This window comes from Centrocercus urophasianus, unplaced genomic scaffold (assembly GCF_019232065.1).
Source record: "Centrocercus urophasianus isolate 14NV4802_14NV808 unplaced genomic scaffold, USGS_Curo_1.0 seq_25, whole genome shotgun sequence".
In the NCBI taxonomy this organism is placed as follows: Eukaryota; Metazoa; Chordata; class Aves; order Galliformes; family Phasianidae; genus Centrocercus; species Centrocercus urophasianus.
The window spans coordinates 14,126,344-14,147,167 of NW_024884811.1; the positions used below are offsets into that span (position 1 = coordinate 14,126,344).

A 20,824-nucleotide genomic window follows, 5' to 3' on the forward strand; every position below is an offset into this window, starting at 1 on the left:
GCGGTGGGGGCCGTGGGGCGCGGGAGGGACGGGAGGCACCTGGCCGGATCCCCGCGGCCGAGCGGCTGCCGCCGGCTCTTGCCTAGCTCGCAGTCGGCGGCGGCGAGGGCTTCTCGCACAGTCCTCCGGGGGAAGCCGCATCCCGGCTACGTCCGGCGGGCCGGGTCGGGCCGGGCTGGGCCGGGCAAGGCTGGAAGCTGGGCGAGTTACCGAAGCGATAAGCGCAGGTAGAGCCGGGCCATACCGCAGAGCAAACGGGCGTGAGACAGTCTTGCATCAGAGCAGCGCGCCTGGTATCTCCTGCTGCCAGCCGTAGCCTCTCTTCATAGCCTGTCGTCCATGTGTTGCTTACAGCTGGCTTCAGAGCCGTGTTAATTGCGTTACTGAGCACAGAAGAGGGTGTGTGTGTGCGAGGGACCTGCTTGTACGTTTGTGTAAAATGCTTCTTTTAGTTTGACCATAAGAAGACCACCTGCACACTAGGCAATAGAGTTATACCATCTAATAAAGCCTCCTTATGATCGTTCATCCTCCAATCGGGCTGATGGAAGAATAAAAACTGTGTCATCTGACGGCTGTCTGGTGAAATTTGCATAAGGAGTGCTGTTTGCTGGGTTCCTGGAGCAGAATTGTCAACAAAAAGCTTGCTCTGCAGCAGGCACATACCTGTATGGTGTTCCTCTTAGGGAGGATGCTGTCATGTCAGGTCCAGAACATGGTCATCAGAGCGTTACACCGCATCCGACACCTGGGCCCGCCTGGCCATGTGTCCTTTCCCTTGCACTAGATGGTATCAGCTCCTGCAGAAGATATAAAACCTGTACCCTGGAGCATGAAATTTATATCCTTATAAGAACCTCTTATCTGATGTACAACTGTCTTCAACCACCCTTCATCTCCCTTTTCTTTTTAGGCCTGTGACAGTGTAACATATCGACAGCAAAAGCACTGTCAGAGCAAAATATGTGAGACTGCCTGTTGAAAGGAAGAGGGTGAACGATTTCAGCTTTCAGTGTTGTGCGAACAGACACAAAGAAGAAAATAAATTTTTATTATCTCGTCATTCGGTTTTGTAGTATTGCTATCTTACTACTTTGGACATAAAGTTAATTCTTAGGAAAAGAGGTTTTAAAACAACAAATAGGCTGCATTAGTGGTTCTGAGATAATAAATAGGATGGTATTTGTTTGGCTGGTATGACAGCTGTTCTGGCTTTTCTAAATTGGAAAATCATTCTGTCATGAGCACAGAGCTACATGTGGGAGGAGAGGTTGCTCAGTTAAGCTTGCCTAATTGTCAGAAACAAATTACAAGCAGCCTAAAATACTTCCAAAGGAAAGCACTGTACAAAGGGTTTCTTTTTTCTTATCTATTAAATAGTTTTCCATGTGTTGCAGGAAAGGGGCACTTGGCCTGGTATTCCAATGCCCCAGTGCCCAGCAAGCTGTGAATTCAAGCCGTGTGACCAACCAGCTGTACATGTTTGCTTTATTGTTTTTTCATAAACTGAAACTTTGGTTTTCTGGTATGAGAGTCCATAATATGCCATTAAGTTCACATAAATGCAGCAGTATTGGAGAGGAATCGCCCGGCTCCCCTGAAGGTGTGCAAAGGTTTTTGATGACTAAGGGTAGAGGAAGTCATTTGTCTTCTGTGTTGCAGCTTCTCCTTTGACTTTTTGCTTATCAGCAGACCAAACCTTGTGAATTATGTTAATACTTTAGAACAGACTGTGTGTGTGTGTGTGTGTCTTCAGAAGTCTTACAGAAGTCTATGGTGCTGAAGTTTGTATGTGAAGAAATGAATGCCTTTTTTCATTCTACCAGGTTTGCCTTACAGTGAATACATCTAAAGAGCTAATTAAAAATGCAGACAAATCAGGGAAAGCAGTGAAGAAACAACAGAAATGCATTTACGAGTGCAAGAATAGCAAGGCCAGTTTTTTTAAATACTGCTAGTTTTTAGGGAGTGGTGGAAATCAGTCACAATATTGTGGGACAGGCCACATGTGACCCTACTGTATCTATCCGTTGTGTAAAACTTCTCAAGTTACTAAAAACATGTACTAAGTTTTAGGAATTTCCCTTTGAATTAATGGCTTTGATATGTAGAACTCCTAGTCAGGATGAAAATCATAATCACACGTAAGACTTTAGAGGAAAGAAGATACTGAAAGAGAAACTGAAAAACCGAAGAAGTTGCAGTCGGAAGGTGAGCACTCGTTCTGTCACAGCAATAGTGTCACATGCTGAATCACGGAGTCACCATCAGACAGCTTCTCTTTGAAACCACATGCATGGCAAGGCAGAATACCTATTAAAAAAAGCAACTTCTGAGTGGTAATCATGTGTGGAATAAAACTGCCCATTAAAAATTAGTAGATGAGAAAACATGATTTATGAAATACGTGCAAACTGTTCTAGTGCAGGTGATTTAAATGTGCTTTGTGTTTACTAGCACAAGGTCGTGACTGACATAACAAACAAGACTTTTAAAGCACAAGACCTATTAACCAGTGGAACAGTTCATTAATAAATGTTTTTGTTTTGTTGGTTTTATTGGTTTTATTTGTTTTTATTGTTTTACCGTTTGTAGTATTTAAATCAGGCCAGGCATACATTAGGTTATTCTTTGGCTCAAGCAGAAGAGTGACATTTCCTGAAAATGAGGAGGATAAAATTCTAGTTGCCTTAATTTTTTTTTCTTTCTTTCTTTTTTTTTTTTTTCCCCTGATTTCAATGCTCTTACAATTGTTAGAAGATCGGTATTCAAATACATGAGTGAACTACTCTGGTTTGTTTTGTTGAGCTGTTGGTGAAAGAGATTTAAATTAGTGTACCTGGCTTTTTCTGTGGTGTGGTAGGAGGCTCATAATTATTCAGCATGTCTCAGATGCCACGTGACAGCCTTCTTAAAGCTCTTTTGCCAGCTGATGGTACCAAAACCTTACCTACACTACTCAGAAGTGTCAACCCGCAGACAAATAACCTACGCAGAGGTCTTGAGTGTGTGGAGATGTGTGTAGTTTTGACATCAGAAAGCTCACGTAGGCTTGCATGTTGGTGGCTTCTTTCCTGGGCGTGCTCTTAAGAGCTCCAACGGAAGTGTGTTTTCACCAGCTTTGTAAGTTGGCTGATAGAAATGGATATAGAGCCAATTTTGGAAACTTTGTCCTGAGCTCTGGGCATGTATTTCAGACCTGACAGATGATTTGCATGGTAAATGCCCATTTAATGCCTCACGTTCAATAATGTTCTTGAATTATTCACCAGTTTCTCAAACATTTTCCTTCAGTGGGAAATTTTCCCTCTTGCTTTTGTTGCTAAATTTTTTTCAGCTATTATACTTTGACAAAATAAAGGTTTTTTAAGGAAAAAAGCCGACAACATTAGAATAGCTGTTACTAAACTATGCCTGGATGACAAAATAAAATTAATAGGCAGTAGAAATAGACTGAACTGAGAGTTACATAATGGTCTTTATTAATCAATAAGAAATAAAAGACAGGAAGTAAGTTGAATAAATATTTAAAAAGAAGGAGCAGATTTTGTAATGGAATTGGAATGGAAATACTGTTGTAAGTAAATACAGGTTTCTGTATTTTAAAGCACATAGAAGCACATAGCATTTTTCTGCCTGTGAACTTTTACGTAGCATCATCGTGGATACTACAGTATTAGATTTATAACTACGAGTAGATCAGTATTAGGTTTAGGTGTGTCAGATGCGCAAATAAACCGGTATTAGATTTCTGTTAAGAGTTCTGATGATTACTAGTCTGACTAGCAGTAGTGGTACTTCTGGTACATTTTCTTTGTGCTTCATAAAACAGCTTGATGCGTGGGGCGTTCCCTGGTGGGGGAATTCTCGGAGAAGGAAAGAGTATCCCTGCTCTGTGAGAGCAATCCCCACCGCTGCCTTCTTCCTCTCTGTGTGACCATCCATGGTAGCCGCAGACTGCAGCTGCGAGAGGAGCCGATGGTGAGTGGGCATGCAAGGCACCTCTCCACATTCCCACAGGATACAGCTCTGTAATTTACTGCACACTCACGTGTTCCATATTTGTCAAGTTTTATTGTTTATTTTTTTTTTTTTCTTCTTTTTTCCCCCTGTTTAAATTAGGCTATTAATCTGTATGGCACACCAAATGGCTTTTTCCTCTGTAATAACATTTGTCACTTTCGTGGAACATACTTCTGTATTAGCAGTTACAAAGTCTGCTTTATGGGTAAAAATGCTTTTAATTTTTGTTTCGTTGTTTTCAACTCATTTCTTTGAAACTATATATGTAAAATTAAACTCTTCCTCATTGCTTATATCCATGTACTATTTTTTCTGATTTTTTTTTTTTTTAAAGATAAGTTTACCTGTCTTTCAGGGGCAAAAGCATGAAAGGGAAGTTCATAAAAGCCCACAAATACTTAGCTTTTAACATCTATTCTTTATTTAAGTCCAGTAAAGTAATTGTGGCTAGCTGGGATCTTGCCTGGTGAGTTACAAATAAGCAGATGTGTTAGACCCTATTCAGACAAAAATGTTACAAATGCCTTTGGGGCACAGACGGTTGCACCTTCATGGAAACGAAGGAATGGCTTTTTAGGACATATGCAGGATTGTTTTGGGGGGAATTTTAGAATATGTATTAGTAATTATTATTATTCTTTTTCAGCAGGGGTGTAGGGGCTGTTCGTTTTGTTGTATATGGCAGTTGATGGCCATGGTGGAAGCAGACAGAACCCAGCAGTGCACAGCAAGTCTTTAATTAACTGGTCCGACTGATGACTAGCTCTTCCTCTTTTCCATGAGAGATTTGAAGAGGTAAGTTTCTTTCCAAGGATCCTTATTGTAATTCCATGTTAATGTTTGTGTGCTAGAAATTTCAACAAAGTGGCATTTCCATCTTTTTTCTTTCCTTTACATATGCCCAAGAGCCTGTTAACAACTGTTCTCTGCAGTTTTGAAGAAACAACTGAGATTTTTTGTTTGTGTTTGAAAGTTGAAACTTGTACCAACTGTGAAAAACCATATAACAACTTTGATGAAATCAGCATACCTGGGATTTTTGCAGTGAGGTTAAGAGCCGGGGATGTGGCTTAGTTCATAATGACTGTACCATTCCATTCCTTGTTTTCCTACTTGACTTTGATGTTTTTCAATATGTCTTTAGAAAATAAAACTAACTTTCTTTGGAAAAATCTGTTACCTATATACAAACTGAAGTTTCTGTTTCTGTGCTGGTTAAGCACTTCAAGAAGATTGTCAGTAGTCTCAAGGTGACATATATGCTTCTGGACCATCTTTGGAAACAAGGCAGAATCTGCAGCATGAAGGCTGGCCTGTCATGTGATTTGAATCTTGGTGGGAGCCATGATCAGCAAATTTAATAAAGTCTCTTCTTGTACCATCCTGCCTTTTGGGGCTGGCTTGAAAGTACTTCCAGCTTTCAAGACAAGTAGTTGATTGGAAATTAATGCCTTTTCTTTACTTCCATGGAAACTACAACAGATACAAAGAGCACAATAACACTATTTGATAAGGCAAATTCTCAGCTACAGAACACTATTTTTCAGTATAATTTCTACCATTAGCTCTGCAGCGATGAATTGCCTGCATTCTGCACTCATTAAAATCTGCATAGCCATCCAGGACATGGCTTGTCTTTTATGTCACTGTTACTACTGCTAAAACACAACACCCATTGCCTCACTGTGCTTGCATCCACTGTTTGGTCTCCATCAACTTTCAGGAAGCATGTCAGGAAGAATGTCAGTGGGTGCCATTTTTTCCAAGTGGAGGAATTCTGTGACGCACCTTTGCTTCATCTGTTCTTTCATGTCAGATGCCATTTCATCAGAGTGCCCCTCTGTTGCTATCTGTCACAGAGCAACGAAATGTATCAGGGTATTGGTGGAAAGGTTCAAGCTCTACTGCCTTATCACCACCATCTGCCTTTGATGTCGTGGGCGAACACAGTAAAATGGAAGGCAATACTTTTGGAGCAGCTGGTAAATTCACAATAGTGCTATGCAATGGCTTTTTCCTAGTGAGCACTGTGGCTGGACTCTTTGGGAAAGATTTTTTTTTTTTTTTTTTTTTAAGTACTTGCCATTACAATTATTCAGGAACTTTTCCTTCAATATGTAACTCCTGTATGTAATCAAATCTTGCATGATGTGAACTATATCACATTGAGCTTTGAATTCTGAAAGATTCCAGGGCTAAGAAAAATAACACAAACCAACAAGCGTAGTGGATGCTATGTAAATCAGTAGCTTGTTTCTTAGAAAAAAATCCATGCTCATTTAAGAAAAGTAAGTTTTGTGGGAATGATTCATGTATTAAATGGGTTATCTAATCATGGGTTATCTAAGATGACACTTGCTGCAAAATTATTGGAGCAAAACCCAGCTTTAGTAAGCCTGCAGCAACAGACAGGCTGTGTTTGCAACTGAATGCTTTCAAGAATCTCTGTGCGAAGTTAATAAGGAAATGTTTTCTTGCCTGTAAGTTCTTTGTTATTCCAGCAGAGGGTAGTTTATCCTCTGGGAAGCCAGGTGTGTTGAAGGAATTGATTAGGAAAGGTAACTTAATGATTCTCATTTCCTCTTATTTGATGTAGAGTAATAAAAATTAATTTCAACTGACTGACCTCATCAGATGAACAAATGCAGAAATGTACTGCTAGGCTACAGTCTGTTCTTAGTTTGGAATTGAAAAAGTCAGCCAAACTCAACAGCAGTTCCATTTCTGTTCTGCCATAAAGCACTTCATTTGTCCTTTAAGAATTACTGCAGTTTGCCTTTGCTGAGAGCAGTTTCATTATCAGCCTAATGCTTAAGAGCTACTTGACTTTTGTTTGGCAGCTGGTGAAGTAGATACAACACAAAAGCCTTTTGCACTGAATGCATGGACTTGTTCCTGTTGAATATTTGGCTTGTTTATAGTTGCTTAAAAACTCTGAGATCTGGAATGATGCAACCGATCTTACCCCTTTTATCTAAGGCAAGGGTATCTTACTGGTAGTATTAAGGCATAGCATACAAATATTAAAGCCTGCTATGAAGTTGGGAGTTCTTCCACTGGTGGTCAAATCCATCACCCTTATTTCTGCCATTGGACCCACTGCTACAGCAGCTGATGCTCAGAAGCACATATGTTTGTGCACTCTGGTGGTGGTCCACCTTGCACTGATCTCTGCTGTACTGATAGTGTGTGGTGACTACCGGGGACACTGTGAGTTCTATTTTCTCTGGTGTGTTAATACAAAGTAATTGTCATAGAGCAGTGCTGTTTGTAAGCTGCTGTAGCTGTCAGTCTCAGGCAGGCAATTTAATAAGTCAAATGTAGCTGTAACCCTCTGTGTTCTAGACTCTTTCCCCATCTTCCAGTTTTGTGGCCCTCCTCTGGACCTGCTCCAACAGCTCCATGTCCTTGTGCTGGAGACTCCAAAACTGAATGCAGTACTCCAGGTGAGGTCTCAGGAGAGCAAAATAAAGAGGCAGCATCACCTTTCTCGACCTGCTGGTCACACTTCTCTTGATGCAACCCAGGACATACTTCTCTTTCTGGGCTGCAAGCACACATTGCTGGCTCGTGTTGAATCCTTCATTGACCAACACCCCGAAATCCTTCTCAGGGCTGGTCTCAAGCCATTCTCTGCCCAACTTGCACTTGGATTGTCCCGACTCAGGTGCAGGACCTCTCACTTGGCCTTGTTGAACTTGATGAGGTTGGCATGGACCCAACTCTCAAGCCTGTCCAGATCCCTCTGGATAGCAGCTCTTCCCTCTAGCCTCTATATCAACTGCACCACTCACTTTGGCGTCATCTGCAAACTTGCTGAATGTGCACCCAATCCCACTGTGCATGTCACCTACCAAGATGTTAAATAATACCAGTTCCAAGACTGATCCCTGAGGAACACTGTTTGTCACTGGTCTACATTTGGACATTGAGCTGTTGACTGCAACTCTCTCTCTTAGTGCAACCGTACAGCTAATTCCTTATCTGTCAAGTGGTCCATCCTTCAAATCCAGTTTTTCTCCAGTTAGGCAACCAGGATATCAAATGCTTTGCACAAGTTCAGATAGATGTTGTCAGTTGCTCTTCCTTTATCCACTGATATTATAATTCTGTCGTAAAGGTCACCAAGTTTGGCAGGCATGACTTACCTTTGGTAAAGCCATGTTGGTTATCACCAATCACCTTGTCTTTATTTTTGATGTGCTTTATTAGGGCCTTCAGGAGAATCTGCTCCAAGATCTTAGCAGGCACAGAGGTGAGACTAGTCTGCAGTTCTCTGCATCTTCTTTTTTTTCCTTCTTGAAAGTGGGGGTTATTTTTCTTCTTTTCCAGTCAGTGAGAACAATGGATAGCAGTTTGGCAGTTTCATCCACCAGTTCTCTCAGAACCTATGGATGGATCTCATCGGGTCCCATGTACTTGCACACCTTTAGATTCTTTAGATGGTCTCAAATCTGATCTTTGCTTACAGCAGGCATATGTTCCTTACAGCCGGCATTGTTTTATGAGGGCTGATGATTTCAGGTCTCAGAACTTTTCCAAGACCGCTGTTGTCTAAACGCAAAACAGAGAAAGGAAGGTGTTAGAATCAGAGGCATCTTTTCCAGAGTCATACAAAGGGGTTAGTGCCAGAATTGTGACTTGCCAGTCGTTTACAATCTCAGGTGACCACGTTGCCTTCCAAAGTAGGAGGAGAGAGGCCCTCTTATTGTTCGTTTAATGCATTTAGTCTGAGCTTTATACTGTTTCACTGGTTCAGTGAAACAGCGTTCACAAAGGGCTAATGTCTGGCTAATTAAGAATGGAAGCTTTTCACAGACGGAGAATGTATGGGTTAGAAATTAATATATTTTAAATAGACATAAGTAACCTTTGAGCCACTGCCTTCTACAGCAAACAGTTCACCATTTATTAAAGGCATGTATTAATCTAGTAATACTTTTCAGCTTTTTATAATGAATCTTCATAAATATTTAAATGTTCTATCTGCCCATTTGGCTTTAGTAGAGTAGCCCGAACAAAATAGCCTCAATTTAGAGATGTGGATAGATAATAGTTTGAATTAATGTACAACTGAATTCCTTGTGCTCTTTCTTTACCAGCTGGACAGCCTCTCACTGTCGGAAAGGCATTCAGTATGTTTGACATTCAGGGTGGGGGAATGTTTGTGTAATTATAAATGTTAGACTTGCAAACACGCCTTTTGATTGCAACAGCCTGAAGTTCCACATGTCAATGGGAATATAACTTTTCACAAGATAAACCTTGGTTTATGTACCTTGGCATTGTCACTGTTCATTTCTATATTATTTCAGTATGTATATCTTTAAATTGGATCTGAGTTTTACATGTGTGCACATTTCAGATGAGAAGTGGATATAATGTGAGTATTCTTGTCTAAACATTCAGTTGCCACAGCTTCTGTGGCTGTAACACTTCTGGTATTGTGATGAAAACCTAACTCACACGGTATGAGTAACTTACCTGTGATCCTACAGGCTTGTGTTTTCTTGTGCCGTGCTTTGAAGCCTGGTATTAATTTGAGAAAGACTGTTGGGTCTGAAAATTTTCAAGGGACTTAATGTTCTTCTTTCCTCGTTGTGTAGCAGGAAAAAAAACCTACACACTCTACAGTGTCCCTACAGTGTTGCAGGTGTAGTTCTGTTGGTTTCTTTATTTGATTTGGTTTCAGCTGAAAGAATTACCTAAGAACTTGAGGATGGGTCTTAGGAAGTGGAGTGGCTGCTGTCTGATCTGAGGAGGAAGAAAGGAATCAGACTGAAGTGGCCATCATGTCATGTGAAGGATTATATGTTAGGAATACTTGTTAAAATATGGTAAGTGAAATTTCCTTGTGCTTCCCATCCTTTCTAAGATAAACTGACTTTCAGGTTCATGACTAATGTCAAATCCTGGAAATGATAAGATAGTTCTCAGAACAATACTATCTCAGTTTTGTACCAAGCAATTCTGTGCTGTGTAAGACCCTGTTAGGCGTGCTGACAAGAAAAAAAAATGGAAAACAACATAAAAAGCAGTGTTTCTTGTTGGATGATAGTGGCCTTTGGAAATACCAGAGGTTTATGCCCTCTTGTTCGTAACTTCTTTCTGAAAGTATATCTGTAATACTGCTTATTGCAGTAATGTTTTGCCCAACACCTGCCTGAGCAGGTGCAAGTATAGCAGTGTTGTAGGACACCCTTTCTGTCATCTCAGATCTGAAAGGAATGTGTGTGATGTATCACTGAGTTCCTGGACATGTATGCCATGTGGAAAGCATTCCTGCATAATTTGCTGATGAATATTAATTAGATGAGCCAGATACTCGTTTAATATAAATCAGATTTTCTTGGAAATGTTCCAGTCTGTATCACTATGGAGATATTCATAATTAGGGGAAGTTACAGTCTGAGTTACAAATAATTTAAATAACAATTTAATATGTGTTCAGGAACAGAGATTCATACAGAGTGCTTTGTTTGAATGAATAACTGTTAATCTTGTTATTTTTATGAATGTGATGAAGGAAGGGCTGTAGGGTGAGATGGTAGCTTTCAGGAAGACAGCTAGTTCTGCAGGTTTGGTGATAAGACTGCTGGGGACTGAAGAGAGAAACACAACATGGCTTATGGTCAAACAGGACTGTTTTGTCAAGTGAACTTTCTTTTCTCTGAACTTCACCATTTGTGTATCAAAAAGGTTGGGTTTTTTTCCCACACTATTTCCTTGTGACTTTCTGTTGGTTACAGAGTGTGCACTCAGTCAGGACTCACTTTTAAACTCTGCCCTGTGTGCACCCAGGTATGTGCAGCCACCAATGTATTTCCTCCTTCTGGCAAGGACACCTAACTCAGCAGACACCACACTCACTAAAGAACAGCACAAGTGCTTCAGCTTAAAGTTCTGCAGTGCCTAGGTGTTAGGCATTAGTCAATATCATACTGGTTACTTGTGTAGAAGTTCCTATGAAAAGGAGACTTACATGGCAAATCTCGGCAAGCTGAATGGAGAGCTGCTAGAGGTATACCTGGAAAAGGACTTAAGCTTAGAGAGTGCCTTAAGCTGTGTGGTTGTCTGAGACTCAGATATTGCAGTATCCTTCAGCTTTCCTGAAATTAGCCGTAGAGTCTTTTTTTTTGTTCAAAACCCCTTAGTGTTGTGTTCCTTGCCTGCCACTCCCAGCACATGCTATGCACTAGCTCAGCAGTTAAATGGCAGCAGACTTATGCTCAGTTTCTTCCTCTGCCTGAGGGAGCACTAATCAGTGTCTCCCATCTTCCAGGAAAGTATCCTGGCTATGAAATACTCTGAGGTGGAACAGTTGCCGTGTCTCCTTTTGAAGATGTTTTGCTTTACATCGAATAATTAACTATTAATTGGAAGAGCAAGAGAAGATCAGTTTACAGATTAGCTCACACATCTGGGAATATAGTCATAGTTTGTAAGCCCTAGCTCCAGGGAATGCTCATCATTAGTCTTGCAGTTTGTGTTCAGCCTGGTTTTCTAAGATTGTCCTTGATTAGAGTATCACAGCAGAGGGAAGCAGAGGAATGTGGAACTGTCCATAGGTATGAACAGAAGTGAAAATCATTAAGGTTAAGATGGTACTGGAGATGGCTATCTTGATTAGCTATCTTGAGCAATAGAAGCTGAGTGTGTTGATAGATATTCAGGATTAATTAGCAGTAATAATTTTAAGCATCTGATTTTGGAACATAAGCACCAAATCAAGCATCTAAATTCCCATTATGTGCTCATATAGCTCTAACCATGTGTGCCCATACTGAAAATGTAAGGCATTTTTAAAGTCCCATGCAATTTCCTGTGCAGCTATTATTGCTTTGTTGCTTTCCATGTTGTACAAACATCTTGAACCCTCCTCTTTGTGTTTTCTATTGTCACAGCTTCCCATTTCTGTGTGTTGCCACTCACTCTTGCAAGAATCTGCTAGTTCCTTCTTTTCCTCCCAGACTTCATGTCTAAAATTGCTCCTTCAAATATACTATTTCCTGTATCTGTTCTAAACTGATGATGTTAGCACTCTCTTCAGTAGGTTGTTCTTAGCTGTCATAACTTCCTTATTGGAGTGTTTTCTGGTAGGAAGTTAACTGACTTAATATATAACAGTGATTATATCAGTGATCTTTCTGCTCCCTCTTTGTTTCCTACAGGAACAAATCAATCTACTTTATCTAGATTTTTATTTTTTTATTTTTTTATTGTCGATCATTTTACTGGAAAGTCATTTATAGTCACCTTTTGAGTAATTAATGCTGTATCAGTATTTGTGAATGTACCAAGATTTAAGTGGTAGGAATGAACCAAATCAGTTACGCTTTTATAAGTGATCTGATGTGGATGTTAACATTAACACTTCTTTGTGAACCACATATTTTATCAAAATCCAGAAATAGTCAAGAATACCGAACCAGTTATGGTAGACTGCTTTCAGTGTCACCAAGCTTTACCAACTAAATATTGTGTTTGGTAAGACTGATTCAGTAGCTAAGAGAATCCCATGAAAACTCAGAAATTTATGAAATAAAGTATGAGACTTCTTTATATGTCTAGTACCTAGAATTGTCTAGTATCAAAGTTGATGTATAGGCATCAAATTTTAGAGTAGCTCCTATTCAGGGAACTTAAATGCCAGAAGTATCTGTAGTGAATGGTATTTTGGTATTCTGAAAAAGTGCAACTGTTGTAGAACCTTCACAGCATTTCTGAGCATTGTGTTTTGTCTGGGAATAAGAAGAGAATGAGTTCAAACACTACCTAATCATTTATAAACTTCAAAATCCACCTTAAGTTCAGTTACAATAACATACTCAGATGTCTGAATCATCGCTGTTTGACAAATGGATGGATATTTTAGTTCTATAGAGAACTGCAGTATGTGTTCTAGTGGAACAAGATGAACTTTTAAAAGGCTCACTGATTGTTTTATCTCAAGGATGCAAATACATTAATGTTAGTCAATTTCAAAGAAAATGGATCATCATGACACTTCAAGAGTGCCAGTACAAGTATTTTTGGCTATATGCTTTCCCACTGATTTAAGAGCATAGTACACTTTCATTCAGCCCTAACACACGTTGTTTACCCCTTTGGTCTGCATAGGCATGGAGGCAGAAGCACTTATGCTGTCAATACTTCTGTTAAATGTTTGCTGTATTCTTTTATTTTTTTCCCTTTGTACTGCATTAATCCAGCAACAGTATAGCTTTCATTCAGACAGATGTACGCAGAAGCTGTACTCAAGGTGTTTAGCACTGCAGTGGTTTCTGATTTTGTAATTCAGAGCTGAGTTAATATCTTCTAAGCCTTTTACTCTCCAGTTCTCAAATTATTCATTTATTATGGGAAAATTTGATTCATTTTGTGAATTTCTGATAAAACAAAAAGTAGCTGTGAAGGTGGTCTTAGGGGGAAAATGTATCCAGATATGTCTGGAACTGGCCAGTTACTAACTTCTGTCAGATTTCACCCTAACTGGAGAGATCAGAAAGTGTTTGATAACCAGCCAAGGTAACCAGCCATTTTAAAACATAAATATTTTAAAATAAAAAATAAAATTCAATGAATTGTGACTGTTTGTATAAAACTGTAGCGATGCACCTAAGTAAAAAAATAGTGCTGTGCTCTGCTTGGCCAGTATTTTCAGTATATTTATGCTCAGAATATTTACTATATGTGATTGGTTTAATTGAAGGTACACTGAAAATGTCACTAACCATTGTCATGATGACGCACATGAATAGGCTAAACATCCAATTATTTCTTTGTCAGTTAATCCTCACTGACAAACTGCATTTGATTTTTTTTTTTCTTTTTTAATCTTTAAACTATTTGCATTTATTCTTCACTGCTTCACTTGATTCTCTCTCAAGCAGCCTCAGATTTGATTTGAACTTATTTTAGTTGTATCTCAGAGAGACAGGAACAGTGACCAAAGCTAATGAAAAGTAACATTGGAAAAAAACTAGTTTCAAATAACATTGGTAACAACTACAAACCCCAGTACAGATATTCTTGTTTCATTTTAAAGAAGTTTTTCATTCTCTTTCTTATGTTGGTTCAGTGCTTATAGCGTCAAAGGCCAGTCTGAGTGGGGCCCTGGGCAACCTGATCTGGTGCTTGATCTAGGGGTTGGCAGTTCTGCGCATGGCAGAGGGTTGGAACTTTGCGGTCCTTTCCAACCAAACCCACTGTATGGATTCTGTGATTTATGAATTGCCACTTCAGATTATTCCAGGAGATAATGTTGGTGTAATTTGTTGAAGGTTGAAATTACTCCAGATCACATCTCCTGCTTTCACATCAACATTTTTAATGTCTTTTCTGAAATCTATCAGAGCATGTGACTTTGATAGAAATTGGAGGGGGGAACAAAAGAACTGCACCCTGAATTTACGCTTCATTTCTCCATTCACATGGATTCAGCTTCCAGAAGTTTGTTTAGCAGTATGCTTAATAGAGGCAGCAGAACTCTTGAGCATTAATGAGGTAGGGAAAGATAAATACACTTCATAATAAATTTATGTTACTATCCACTCAGAACAAATTTTAAGGAGGCAAATGAAAATTAAATATTTATAAATAAAATGAGCTGAATTGCAAAACAAATTTCAGTCTTTAAGAGGAAAGGGAAGCCTTCTGAAAGTTAAAATTGCTGTTACAGTAACTGGAAGGCTCAAATATTGCACAAGAGATTTAGACTGTCAGCAAATGAACAGTTTAGGGAAATGAACAATTGAGCAGGTCTATTTCCAGTAGACATAATAGACCACTAAATTACTTAAGAAGCTTATGCACTCAGGTTAGGATGGCTACTAAGGTGTGTAATTTTTTTTGCATGTTGAGTAGATTATGTTAACGTTACTGAGCAGGAATATATTCTCTTACCCTTGCTCTTTGTTATCAACTTGTTCTTAGTATTACCTCTTGGTATTTGATATTCAGCTTGTTCCTGAGTCCTTCCCATGATAGCCAGATATTTTATTTTGGCAAAAATAACAACCATTTTAAAAAAAGTGTAATAAAGGTTTTAATTGACGCCCTTATGTCTGCATTTCAGAAACTGTTGTGTAGTTGAATTATGTTGATAATTTAAGCCTTTCTGCTTTGGATTGCTGAAAGGCAGACCTTTGCTTTCATAGAGATTAGGTTGAAAAACATTTGATATGGTGATTTTTAACCAAATGATGACTCTGTGCAGATCTTCACAGATCTTCACCTGTTGAATTATACATTCTGGAGGCATACTGCTTAGAGTATAGTTTCTATGTCCTTCATCAGAGGAAAACAGACTGAAGAAGCACTTCAGAGGAAATTAATTGCTTCTTTTCAGTTTTACCTTTTAGTAACATAATGAAAGATGTTTTTAAAACCATTTCTCTGCTAGGTAGCCTCAGTTTTGCTTTCCAAGAATTCTTCAAATCCGGCATTTCCTTGTTTTTCTCTTGAGTCATAGGAATATCCATGTCACCATTTGCCTATTAATTGTAAAGTCCTCCTCTTCCTCTGTCCTTTTGCTTCTGAGAAATGTCCTCTCTCTTCCCCTTTCATTCTCACTTTGAGTGTGTGTCAACATATCTTAATATCTCAGAGACTTCTGTGAACACTGGCTCCTTCTGTGTTTACATAGTGTCTCTGATCTGAATCTTCCTTCTACTGCACACTGCAAAAACAGGAAAAAAATGACAAAATAATGAAATATTCCACTTCTAAGTTTGCAAATCTGGATTGACTTCTGTTGCCAAAATATGTGGTAATACAAACATTTTCTGTGTATATATTGCTTACAGTAGCTTTTGTTTGAAAAACTATACTGCTTTTTATAAAGCTAAACCTTCCTGAATGAGATTTGAAAGAGGGAGAAGATGGATAGCTAAGAGTTTTTGTGTGCCATGAGTTGATTTCTGACATTAACATTGAGAGATGGATACTTCAGAAGACTGGAAGGATACACATTTTTTAACATTTAGTAACCTTATTTCTTGGATAAAGTATTTCTTCCATAATCCAGCGTAGTTAGCTGATCAAACATGCCTACTTGTCTGTAGTCACGGCAATGGACAACATCTTGGAACAGAAGGGAAAACAAACAATCTGACTAAAATGGGATTGTAAGATTAATTGCACAACATTTTATATGTGTGTCAGCTGGAGAGACAGAAAGAGGAAGAGGGAGATCTGAGGCTTACAGATGGGTGTTACCATGTAGACACGCTAGATTTCAGGGGCTGTTGTATGTGTGTACATATGAATGTGTAAATTGGAACTAATGCAATTAAGAAAGAGCACAAATATATATTAAAAGCAATACTGAAATTTAGGTTTCAGATATACATTTTAATATGCAGTACCAACACTATGTAAGTCTAGTGACAGGTGGAGATATCAAGGGGTGGAGAATGGACAGGGAAGACAGAAGTCAGGGCTGCAACCTGTCTGTAAAGGGTTCCAGGAGTCTTATACCAACATCTGACTTGATGCCTGTGTCACAGGCTGTGGTCACAGTCCTTCAGTGTGCTTGAAGGCCTCATACTTGCGTTTTACATACCTCAGCATCCTCAGCTTTCATAAGGCCTATATGGCCTTATATGGCCATACTTATTTACTCAGGCTTATTTTATATGTGTTTTTTGACTCATACTGGGTTTTCTGTTTCTGAAAGAGAGTTGTGTAGAGCACTTTTGGTTCATTTTCAGCTGAATCTGTTCCCTGATCCCATAGAATGTGAACATACAAGGTCTTACAGGGCTGTGTATACGGTAGGACACGATTATCCTCTGCAGCAGCCTGAGCTTAAGTGTACTTGAGGTGCCAGAGGCTTGACCTGGGCTAATGTGGAATTGTCTACAGGGAATGCTTATTTGTCTCCACTCACCTGAAGGAAAGTCTTGATAACTTACTGAGAATACACTTGATTCTTAAAACAAAATGATGAATCCTGCCCCCAGATTGTCTGTTTTAATAAGAAATAAGAATCTGCTTTTACTACCCCATCTGCTGATGAATTTAACTGGTTGCCTACAACTTTGTTCCATAAACTAACACTGCTGCATTTTCTTAGCTACAAGAATAAAAAGGAATTCAATGCAGTCAACCTGTGGAGATATTTAAATCATTTGGTGTTTATCTTATGCAATTTGTTTCATTTCTTAAGAACTCATGTGCAAGCCAAATTAAAATTTTGTTTTTGTTTCAAAGAAACCTGAGAATGGGTTTGATTCTGCAACTGCTACCCATGTGAATCACACCATTGTGAAATGAAGAGTCAGAAAATTTATGTCAAACTTCATAATGGGCCTACAGCATGCTTCTCCTATATTGAAACCAGTGCTTTCAGTATTATTGTCTTTGGATTCAATGTGGGAAACACTATACAAAATTAGTTCAGTCTTTTCCGTGTGTCCCAACTATGTAGCTGTCCAGTATTTATAGCTTTGCTTATTTTCCTTTAGTCTCTTTTGTTCTTATTGCTTTTTCCATGTTGAACTCGGTCTAATTTTCTAGATGACATCTTTTTCCTTTTATTTTTCTCTAGAAACTTTTACAGATCTTCAAGATGTAGAAAGAAAATAGAAGGAAATGTTGTGTGCTTGTTTTCTGCAATATGTTTTCTTGAGACGAGGTTGAAAACATTGTTTTTTTCAGTATAAAATATCTTCTTTTTATCATTTTTGGAAGATGATAGTGCCTTGTCATATGATTAAAACAGGACTAAATAGTACTGTATTACAAGATGCCTTGGTGTTTTTTATGCTTCAAGCACCGTATGTATGTTATTCATGAATTAATGACAGGGATTGAGTTTCAACTCTGATTTACAAGCTTGTTCCAAGGAACAAAAAGAGAACAGAATGAGAAATTTTTTTCATGTGCACATGTCTTCTGGCCAATGCTTTTCTTTAACCATTGAGGTTTCTGTGTGTGCTTTGGCTCTCATTTTAATCTGCACATTCTGGAGAAACGAAGGAAAATACGGGCTTAGAGAAGCATATTTTTACCCGAAGACAGCTACTACAGATCTTCCAATTTTCATCATATTTAAAACCAAAGAGTTAGCAGTGAGCAATGAAATGAAATAATGGAATCTGTGAGATTAAATAATTTTTAATGTTGCAGTATGGTGAAGACTATGCCAAGGTACAAAGGGACTATTTGTTCTTAGTTTTTGTTTCTGATGTCATCTGCTATTAAATGCATCTCACCAACACATTATCTCCATATCAGAAGACTTTCCAAATGCCTGTGCCACATGTGATGCTACTGATTCAAATCTTTCTTGTATGATATAAAGTTGTGCTGGTCATGCAAAGAGCGACTCATCTACAAGACCTGAACTCTTGATCATCTTGTTCACTGTCAGCAGGTATAATTTCTTTCAGACATTTTGACACTGCTATTTAGACTAAATTGCTTCATGCATGCAAAGTGGTATAGATTCAATTGGAGCTAAAATGTATATAAGACTGTTAAGTGGAAGAAAGAATAGAAAAATGGTCTTTTAGAATTTTCTTATATCTTCTACTATCAAAGAAATATCTATCTCATTTATTTTATGCCTTCTGAAAGAGTTAGACTGTTGAATCTTATAGCACAATACCAGTTTGATATTTGAATGTGTGATCATTGAAATGTAAGACTGTCATTCTAATGTTATTTTTCTCTCAGTGAGAAGGTAAAGAAACAGCTATAGTTACCATAATTTTTCCAGAATTTTTCTGGTTTCATTGCATCTATGAAGCTACAGCTACATTTTAAAGTCTAGGTTTCTGATACCATCTTCTTGTTTGTCTGTAACGTTTTAACAGCCATTATTTATATAATCTTTCTGTATCCAATTGTAGGAAAGGCTGTGAGACCTGCAGCTGTTCAGCCTGTTGAAGAGAAGACTGAGAGAGGATCTTATAAATGCTAATAAATATGTAAAAGGTGGTTGTCAAATGATGGGACCAGACTCCTGTTCAGTTGTGCCCAGCAACAGGACAAGAAGCAATGAGCATTAACTGGAACAAGTGCCATCTGAACATGAGGAAGAACTTTTTTACTTTGAGAGTGACAGTGCAGTGGAACAGGCTGTCCAGAGAGGCTATAAAGTCTCCTTTCTAGGGATATTCAAAGCCCATCTAGACACTTTCCTGGGTAACTTACTGTAGGGAGCCTGCTCTAGCATTGGTCTTGATGATCTAGGGGTATTGGTCTTGGTGATCACCAGTGGTCTCTTCCTACAGTTCAGTGATTTTGTAAAATACCATTAAAAAAATTGCATTTGGAAGCCTAGTTTTACTGAAGTCGATAGCAACTACGAGAGTTATCTGCAGAGGGATGAAAATCTGAATGTCAGCATCCTCTTGGAATGGAATTGTCTTGTACAAAAAAAATCCCAAAATAACTAACAAAACCAAAACTAACCCCGCCCCCCCTCAAAAAACCTCCAAATGCAAAAGCCAGCAGCTTGAAATTCTTCTGAATGCTTTTTACTAGCACAAAATCAGAAGTGGAACATAAAGATAACAGTTTAGTCTGGGTCTAGACCTCATTCTAGAAATATATTTAATCCTCTTAAAGCTGTATTGCAGCATTATTAATATATAATTCTCTTGTTTATAAACCATTCTGGCACATAATAAATATAGAGGGTGCTGCAGAGAAGTTTTTATTTTGGTTTGGTTTTAGAAACTTCTACCTTAAATTACATGGTTCATATATTTGATTGCCCTTGAACTGATTTATAATTATTGATCATAAATCTTTTGCACTGAATAAATGCTTTTCATGGCTGGTGACATTATTAGCAGGCACCAAGAAGAAAGTATTTTGCAAGATGCTTATACCTAGAAAAGCTAAATTCTTTCTTCTGTTCATTTTTAAATGCCATTTTGGAGGTGAGTGATACTGTTAGAAGAGCACTGTTTTACTCTAGAGAATCTGCTTTTGCAGAGGGATTGAAGTCAACGATTCCTTCCAACCCCTATGATTCTGGTGGTTTTGTGATTCTGCGTGACTATCTTATGATTCTACAAAATTTGCCTGGTTTTCTCTTCCATTCCTCCTTTGTCCCACTTTCATTTATACACTGAAGCATTCATAGCACAATATCTGCAGTTTTACACAATAACCTTGAATCTTCTCTCTGGTTGCCCTACAACCGTAATGTATGTTATGATGTAAGAAGAAAATCCACTCCTGCTTAAAGAGTGTTTCTAGCACATGTGGACTGCTAAAGAACCACAGAATTTCACCCCGAATGCAGATTGGTTTGGAATACTAGCTCTTAATGTTCTCTAAATAGCAGAATTGCACACAGGAAATTAATAAAAAATACTTTTTACAAGTATGAGCGTGTGTAGAGTCACTGAAAGTCATCTTGTATTTGTGTGGATTTCTTGTGGTCTGTTCAAAGTAGCTGCAATAAAATAGGCACTTCTATTTTCTGTTGAAGAAATTAAAGCTCACACAATTGTATCTCTGTGATTAAGTTTTATGGTTAAATTAAGTAGAAAATAAATAAAAAAGTGCAGACAAACTGAGTCATACCATTCTTCATGCAAATTGTACCCAAATATGTAGATAGTGCCATTGGACTATGCAGTGTGAGAAAGTGTTGTACAGATGATATTTTGAAATAATCGTGGAATTTGTTCAAAGGGAATATTTTACCCTTTATTTCTGACCTAAATTAAATTATCCACACTGAGAGATGTATTACTCATTGTATTTTCTATGTAACCTTCTGTTGTGCTCACCTGTTTGTGACAGGAATTCCATACCAGCAATTTCTTCAGAGTTT

At 38.4% G+C, this 20,824-nt stretch overlaps 1 long non-coding RNA gene across 2 annotated transcripts; it reads left to right on the plus strand.

The window, feature by feature from the left end:
- Window positions 1-1,977: 1,977 nt before the first annotated feature.
- Window positions 1,978-20,450, plus strand: LOC122164064. Of its 2 annotated transcripts, XR_006170122.1 has the most exons (6): window positions 1,978-2,211; window positions 3,833-3,981; window positions 4,673-4,818; window positions 9,716-9,860; window positions 18,265-18,403; window positions 18,882-20,450. It is a non-coding gene; the product is annotated as an uncharacterized LOC122164064 (long non-coding RNA). The 2 variants fall into 2 exon arrangements; XR_006170121.1 differs by lacking the exon at window positions 1,978-2,211 and having other exon boundaries at window positions 3,600-3,981.
- The last annotated feature ends 374 nt before the right edge of the window (window positions 20,451-20,824 follow it).